The following is an 8,972-nucleotide window of genomic DNA, read 5'->3' as shown; positions in this document are numbered from 1 at the left end:
ATGGGAAAGTGTGATTTTTGCCAGGAGACAGTGGTGCATGTATTGCTACAGTGTGGGCAGTATCAGAGGGAAAGAGGGAGGCTGAGATCTTGTATGAGGGAGAAGGGGATACAGGAAATGAGTTTGAAGAGTATATTGAGTAGAATGTCATTAGATATAGTCTCAAATATGTAATCTTTATTAAGAGCAATGGGGCCGGCAGGTAGGATTTCGTTTCTCCCTGTCTCTGGCCCACACTCCAGTACAGATGGTGGCGGTAATGCACCATAACGTTGGATGCCAACCACCGATAAACCCCACCGAAGAAGTCATCAGGCAGAGGCAATGGGTTTTGGACGTTGATGGAGCACGTCAGAGAAGGAAGACGGAGACCGCGCTTGTTTGAAATCGAAAGGTGTCACGGTAGCTTTTGATAAAGATTATCATCAAGACGAAGCAGCTGCATTATAAGTGGGATGCACTGTTGACCGCAACATCCCGAGGCGTTCGTGCTGATTGTACGGAGATTGTGACAGCGGGTTAAATGGCGTCCCTTGAGAAAGCAAGAACAAGATATGTCAGAAGTGCAGTATTACATAAGGAGATGTATACTTGGAAAAAATGGATATGGCTTGTTAAAGAAGAATGGTAGAAAGTGTCAACTGAGTGAGCTGAAGACCGGAGGAGAAATTGAAGTGAATGAGGGCGAAGTATCGGAGGTAGGTGTGGTGAAGTTCTCGGAGCCCGAGGCTTGCGTTGCGGGTCAGGATAAAGATGAGTCTGTGACAGTAGGAGTGAAGTTTTTGGAAAAAGTGGACCCTTGCCTTTTGGCTGATCCATTTGTGGTTTCAGGGTGGGTGAAAACAGAATTGTGTACTGTGGAATCGGTGAGGGTAACCAGAAGTGGTCTAGTGATAATTGTTTGTGTTTCTGCTGGTCAGAGGGAGAAGGCACTCAATGTTAAACGAATGGGGGCAAGAAATGTGAATTGTTTCGCTCTCAAGAAAAGGGTGCCATTGAAAATAGTGATTACTGAGGTAGCAATAAATGTAAAAGTTGACAAACTTAAGGGGAACATTCTCGGTGTGTGTAATGCTCGTCGCTGGGTGTGATTCAGAAAGGGTGGGGAAACAGAAGTCATTGTCTGTTTTAAGTTTTATGTTGTTTTTGCCCGATAAAGTGATGTTAGGATATATAAGTTATCCTGTACTAGCTTTTGTACCGAAAACATGACATTGTTACATGTCAAGCTTGACATGTGGGCATGTGGCAGCAGTGTGTAGGAGGGAGGGTCCAAGGTGTGACAAATGTGCAGAAGGGCATGAGACAAAGGAATGTGTAGCATTGAGGAAAGTAGTGGAATGTGTTAATTGTAGGGGTGCCCGTGGAGCTGGGGATCAGAAATGTCTGGTGCAAGAGAGGCGGTTGGGGTTCCCAGGGTTAGAGTAGTGCAGGAGTTGTCATATGCTGATGCAGTGAAGAAAGTGGAGTGATCCTGTGAGGAGTAGTGTGCATGGTAGATCTGTACCATTACAGAGGGATAGGCCAACAAGTGATATGTTTCAGTAAGATTGGATGTTTAGCATTTATAGCAATGGTTATCAACTGTACTGCAGGGATGGAACATAAGTCACAGTATGTATGAACATACAGCGTTAACTAGGGAATATAATTTCTCCAAATCGGGACCACTGCATTTTCTAGTGTAATTTGGAGTTGTGTGCAGATTTTTTTTAAAAGAACCCCTTAATTAGGCCATCTATTGGAAGTGTAATGGTTGCTTCATAGGTCTCTAATCTCTTTTAATGGTTTTAATATTTAAAAATGTACAAAGACACACGCTTGAACTTTTACTTGAAAGCATTTCACTGTGTTTAATTTGTCACTCGGGATGTTGGCTTACTTTATTTGTGCAACATTTTAACAGCTGATTAGTATATTTGTCATTTCCACTTGACTGAGACTGAGCCTACTATTAAATGCATTACCTTTTTCCACAGGTTCCCATTTCATGACAAGCCCAGGCTACAACAGTGGGTAGCAACTGTCAGGCGGATGAATTGGAAACCAACCCAACACTCTTGTCTCTGCCCATCACTTTGAAGATGAGTGTTTTTGGGATGATGACAAGGGAAAGGTCAGCCTCACTGCTTCTGCTTGTGCCCATTATTTTCTCCCCTGGTTGTCTTCAAAAGTGGTCACAATGCCCCAAGGGAAGATCAAGGAATACAGTAGGTACAGGGGTAAGTGGCAACGCTGATAATGTGAAAGCGTCTGCGGCATGATCACTCTTAATGTGTACGTAACATCGTTGAGGTACTTGTTGATGATGATGTTGGTCACAGCAATATCAATGTGTTGTGTCTTTAGTATCATTAAAGGTGAAGACTGTTATTTTATCAACTCAATTCGCTGTAATTATTATGTGATTAAACTAATCCTGTAAATGTAATTAACTAGGAAGTCAGGGCACCATGGAAAATCTTCAGATTACAAAAATTATAATTTTCCAAATATAACTCTTCAGATATTTTAATATCTGATCAATTAGTCTTCTATTAATGAATTATTCTTTATCTTACGTCAGTCTCATTTCAAACATCGTAGAATTCTTGGTTATCTGTACAAACCCAGCCTGAACTATGAATCATCATACACCAATTGGCTTAATCATTTATTTACTTACTAACTAAATAATCACAGAAATGCATAACAAACAGTAGATATTGGTTACTAACAATGATAGGGAAGATCCCCTAGTGGACTAAACCGATATGACGTCTTGGTGGACAAAGAAAAGGGGGTGTGGACCGATAAAGGAGCTTGAAAGACAAAATGGATCACTACACACAGTGGATAATTATATTAATCCTTTGCAGATGAATGCTCGCTCATTCGGGAATAATTGCAATCAATATATTTACGCCCATATGTCGTTGTCTTCTCTGTTGGAATCGTCGGTCTGTCTGCTGGAGAGTCAGTTCATCAGATTCTCTCTGGTTACTTATGGTGTTAGCTCTATCGGCGGCTCCTGATAGTGTCTGTTGTCAGGGGTCCATTGTTCTTAGAGTAGATGTTTCGGCGGTTGTCGGTATTTGCATCCCAGGTTTACATAATTTCTAGCTGCAGACTAGTAATTAGTATCTAAGATTTGCTCTTATTCTGTAGGGATCGATAGTCTCAGAGTTTAACCATTTCCAGCCATGTAGCCAATGCGCCACGTGGTATGGTTTTGTAGTCGTGGTACTCGACCATTGCAACCACAGCTCACGCTGGGGGTTTTCTTAGTCTGAAGAGGATTTCCTCAGGAGGGGTTTTTATTAGTAACAATAGAAAAGGGTGGTTCCATGATGCCTGATCATGTCTGTGCTCACAGGGTGTGCTCCCTGTGCTCACAGGGAAATCACAAATACTTTCATCTTTACTCATTCATTTTATAACCCCATAATTCAAAAATGTACACATTCAGACATATAGTTGTGTGTTTCCTGTCCTCCATGAGGTCACCAAATGAAACACACTCATCATACCCGTCCCTTAAGTGTCCATGGACCCTTCCCACATTCTCACAAGTGGACATATAGTTTAATTCTCCCATTTTGGGGATTTAGGAGTTCGGCCAAGTGAAATTCCTTGTTCTCTCTCTGTATGCTCAGTCCCCTCCTGTACTCCCTGTTCACCCGTGACTGCATGGCCAGGCACGACTCCAACACCATCAATAAGTTTGCAGACGACACAACAGTGGTAGGCCTGATCACCGACAACGACGAGACAGCCTATAGGGAGGAGATCAGAGACCTGGCTGGGTGGTGCCAGAATAACAACCTATCCCTCAATGTAACCAAGACAAAGCAGATGATTGTGGAGATTGTGGACTACAGAAAAATGAGGACCCGAGTACGCCCCCATTCTCATCGACAGGGCTGTAGTGGAGCAGGTTGAGAGCTTCAAGTTCCTTGGTGTCCACATCAACAACAAACTAGAATGGTTCAAACACACCAAGACAGCATGACAAAGCCTATTCCCCCTCTTGAAACTAAAAAGATTTGGCATGGGTCCTGAGATCCTCAAAAGGTTCTACAGCTGCAACATCGAGAGCACTGGTTGCATCACTGCCTGGTACGGCAATTGCTCGGCCTCTGACCGCAAGGCACTACAGAGGGTAGTGTGTACGGCCCAGTACATCACTGGGGCTAAGCTGCCTGCCATCCAGGACCTCTACACCAGGCGGTGTCAGAGGAAGGCCCTAAAAATTGTCAAAGACTCCAGCCACCCCAGTCATGGACTGTTCTCTCTACTACCGCATGGCAAGCGGTACTGGAGTGCCAAGTCTAGGACAAAAAGGCTTCTCAACAGTTTTTACCCCCAAGCCATAAGACTCCTGAACAGGTAATCAAATGGCTATCCGGACTATTTGCATTGTGTGCCTCCTCCAACCCCTCTTTTTACGCTGCTGCTACTCTCGGTTATCATATATGCATAGTCACTTTAACTATACATTCATGTACATACTACCGCAATTGGGCCAGCCAACCAGTGCTGCCGCACATTGGCTAACAGTGCTCTCTGCATTGTGTCCCACCACCCGCCAACCCCTATTTTACACTACTGCTAATCTCTGTTCATCATATATGCATAGTCACTTTAACCATATCTACATGTACATAGTACTACCTCAATCAGCCTGACTAACCGATGTCTGTATGTAACCTCGCTACGTTTACAGCCTCGCTACATCTTTTTTACTGTTTTTTATTTTTATTTCTTTACTTACCTATTGTTCACTTAATACATTTTTTGCACTATTGGTTAGAGCCTGTAAGTAAGCATTTCACTGTAACACCTGTTGTATTCGGCACACGTGAGAAATATACTTTGATTTGATTTTCTCTCTTTCTGCATGGCCAGGGGGAGAGTCTCCGCCAAGAATTTACATCCTGAGGTAACAGAACCTGGGTGTAGGAGTCAGAGGGGGAAGCCACGATCTACACCCAGAAAGGGCCACATCATGACCACTGTGATGCTGGATGTGCATGATGACACCAGTGGTGTGTCAGATGTAGGCCTACATCACAATGACATAGCTGTGATAGTGGATGTGAGTTAAATGTGGTGTCAGATTAGCAGAGGATCTAAACCCAATACAGGCAAACCCATGCGCTCTATCCCAGTTTGCCTGTAATTTTACAGTTTGTTTTCACATGACACTTACCGAAGGTCCTCCTGTGTATTCCAGCTAACTTTGTTAATCGCATGCTAGTTATCAAATTTCACTTGTGTGTTCCAGGCCGGCTGCTGCTGATTCCTTGCTTCTCACTAGGTGATGTTGCCACACCTCAGCTGAGCAGAGGATCCAATATGACAAACCATGCAGTAATTTCTCAATGGTACAGCTTCTTGGTTAAATACAAAGGTTCTCTTTCATTTTCTCCTCTACATTTGGATTGACAATGGTGCTTGTGTGCATCTAATATATTTTATGAGCTTTGATTAGAAGCATAACCAAACGGCTTTAGAAGTATAACACAGAAACTGTAGATAACGTTATCCAGAAATCTTACATACTGTTTTCTGAAAGTTATTTTAAAACTGTAAATCCCTATCCTAAAGAAAATTATCCAACTTGTAACTCTGATTTGGACTATCGGTTTCTGTCAAAACACCCACACTGATGAAAGTGATATTGTGGAAAGCCTAGATATGGAACCGCTTGGATGATATCAGTCTTTGGTCAAGGCTGATATCATGAGGTTAAATCACGTCCTCTGCCTCTCACTTCTCTCCTCCACACGTGGTCATTGCTTCAGCACGTGGACATTGCGGTCCTCCTGATCAAGTTCAAATGAAGTGTTCAGTATTCTCTGATTCTCAACACAAGTAAAAGAGGTCTCATACAGTGAATATACCAAACATTAGGAAGAACTTCCTAAAATTGAGTTGCACCCCCTTTTGCCCTCAGAACAGCCTCAATTCATTGGGTCATGGACTCTCTTTAAATTTGTTTTGCTCATAATGGTAGATGTATGCATGTGTTCTCTCTCTTCTAGTTGCACAACTAAGTTTCTGACTTCCAATGACAGTCTGCTCACTATAATTCCCATCCAATATATTTTTACATGCATGTCTGGGGAAACCCCTTATCACCCAGTAACTCCTCCTTCAGGCTGATTATATCCATGCCCTGTTGGACACCTATGTCCCCAGATGCAGAGAAGAAGGATCACCAGCTCAGCTCATCACTGTCCAATTTCTGGTGGGGAAAACGGACATTGCTCAACCTGCACTTGATTTGGCCCATTTGCTACCCAGCCAAACAGATTAACATTTTAATGCATAAATCCTTTAGCTTTTGCATTTTAAAATTGTGTGTCTCTTAAAAGTTGGCTGGTTATTAAACAGTTTAATATCTTCTCAATTAGTTAAGTTATTTCATATGAAAAGATTAGCTGTGGATCTTTCCACTATATTATTGCTTTGTGACTCTCCGACCAATCTCTAATCATGTCCTGTGAAGTGGAGTTCCCCCTCCACCAATCCCTCAGGGCTCCAATGTTAAGTGAAACTCCATTCTCTTATAAACTGTGCTGAACTGATACAGTGAACCAGCTGAAGTCGGTATGTAAACTGACACCACTGGAGGTCTTGGCGCTATTTGTGTAGAACAAGAAAGAAAACAAGTAGGCGGACAGTACAAGTAAACTTTATTGAACTATTTACAAAACATAAGTAGGAACAGATTAGAATATTGTTTACATCAGGATGCACAACCTTCCACTTCTGTAAGGAGTTCTTTATTTTGCCATTCTTACTATGTTGAAGCACTTGATGATTGTTTTTGAATAGCTGGACAGAAATAAAGTACCTCATGCTAAAAAGAGAAGTCAAAGAGATCTCTTGGCAGGGGTTAAAAAGGATAGACCCAGCAAAATGTATATATGTCATAACTCACAATGTCAGTGGCTCTGTAAATACATAATGTTGTGACTTGTAGAATCCTGGAGTTGGAATATTATATTACTTGTACATAACGCTGCTTTTATCATACTGTGTCATTTAGAATGTGTAAATGCAGCTTTACTGATTAATTGTCAAATCATAACGGCATAACTTTTACAAAAACTTATTTCCCCAACTTTTCATTTTGTAACAAGTGGCATGTTGTGTTAAATAGAAAATATACAACTGCTAGGTCTCCTGAGGTGCACATGTAGCGCTAAATAGAGCACGTATGATTTAGTCCTCAATAAGTTACATGCATACACAGAATTACCTTTCATGGTTGTGGTACCTGCAGATTTCCCGTTCCCCAATAGTGGTGGTGCAAAAGCAGATTTCCCCTCCCGAAACTAGTTGCAGCCATGCAGATCCACGTCCCTGGCAACATTGGCAGAGTGCCCAAAAACTATACCGGAGTGGAGTAGTCCTAGAAAAACTGGAACTAGCAATATGGCAGCAGCCACGAAATGGTCGTTGCCACAAAGTCAGAAGGCACGCCTACTTGACCAATCAGATGAGGGAGTATAATGATGTGTATGCCAGCCCAGAAGGCTCGCCTACCCGACCAATCAGATGAGGAAGTATGATGTCCTACTCTATGCCGGTTTGTGGGTAATACCTACTTATTGAGTTGGAAAAAAAACAAATCTCCCATTCCACCTGATTACATAGGTGGCGTGCCACATTCACCATATGAATGGTGTGATTGGTAAAATGATGTCCACCTTTTAATGGGGTGATTGTTGTCTAATCTGGTGCCCATTCAATGGTGTTCTGTTTCAAGTTGCGGAATGCCATCTTGTAAGAATGCCATCTGGGGAAAGGCAGACAAACGAAAGAGAAATATCCTGCTGAAAAGGGCAGTAAGTTCAAAGGCTGTTCACTGGAATTTAAACCATACACTTTTACAACAAATTTTGAATTCCCAACTAACAATGGAATGTTCCTCAATAAAACCGTAAAAGCCTTGGTTTCATGCATTTTAACATTAGAAGTCTCCTCCCTAAATTTGTTTTATTCACTGCTTTAGCCCACTCTGCCAACACGGATGTCCTAGCTGTGTCTGAATCTTGGCTTAGGAAGGCCACCAAAAACCCTGAAATTTCCATCATTAACTATAACATTTTCCGACAAGATAGAACTGCCAAAGGGGGTGGAGTTGCAATCTACTGCAGAGAGAACTCTGCAGGCTATGTCTTATTATCCAGGTCTGTGCCCAAACTACTTTTAAAAATCTACCATTCCAGAAACAAGTCTCAACGTTGTCACTTGCTATAGACCACCTTCTGACCCCAGCTGTGCCCTGGACACCATATGTGAATTGATTGCCCCCCATCTATCTTCAGAGCTTGTGCTGTTAGGTGACCTAAACTGGGACATGCTAAACACCCCCGGCCATCCTACAATCTAAACTTGATGCCCTCAATCTCACACAAATGATCAATGAACCTACCAGGTATAACCCCAAATCTGTAAACACAGGCACCCTCATAGATATCATCCTAACCAACCAGCCCTCCAAATACACCTCTGCTGTCTTCAACCAGGAGCTCAGCGAACACTGCCTCATTGCTTGCATCTGTAATGGGTGTGCGGTCAAACGACCACCCCTCATCACCGTCAAACGCTCCCTAAAACACTTCAGCGAGCAGGCCTTTCTAATCGACCTGGCCCGGCTATCCTGGAAGGATATTGACCTCATTCCGTTAGTAGAAGATGCCTGGTTATTCTTTAAAAGTGCTTTACTCACAATCTTAAATAAGCATGCCCTGTTCAAAAATTTTAGAACCAGGAACAGATATAGCCCGTGGTTCACTCCAGGCCTGACTGCCCTTGACCAGCACAAAAACATCCTGTGGTGTACGGCATTAGCATCAAATAGCCCCTGCGATATGCAACTTTTCAGGGAAGTTAGGAACCAATATACACAGGCAGTTAGGAAAGCAAAGGCTAGCTTTTTCAAACAGAAATTTGCATCCTGCAGCACAAACTCCAAA

The 8,972-nt window shown here is 42.6% G+C and overlaps 1 long non-coding RNA gene across 2 annotated transcripts; it reads left to right on the top strand.

The window, feature by feature from the left end:
- The first annotated feature begins 263 nt into the window (after nt 1-263).
- On the top strand, nt 264-8,011 carry LOC112252389. Of its 2 annotated transcripts, none has more exons than XR_002953837.2 (4): nt 264-698; nt 1,980-2,222; nt 4,888-5,077; nt 5,267-8,011. It is a non-coding gene; the product is annotated as an uncharacterized LOC112252389 (long non-coding RNA). The 2 variants fall into 2 exon arrangements; XR_002953838.2 differs by having other exon boundaries at nt 266-698; nt 1,980-2,116.
- The last annotated feature ends 961 nt before the right edge of the window (nt 8,012-8,972 follow it).

Source organism: Oncorhynchus tshawytscha, linkage group LG06 (assembly GCF_018296145.1).
Source record: "Oncorhynchus tshawytscha isolate Ot180627B linkage group LG06, Otsh_v2.0, whole genome shotgun sequence".
Taxonomy (NCBI): Eukaryota; Metazoa; Chordata; class Actinopteri; order Salmoniformes; family Salmonidae; genus Oncorhynchus; species Oncorhynchus tshawytscha.
This window is presented reverse-complemented; position numbering and strand designations above follow the sequence as displayed.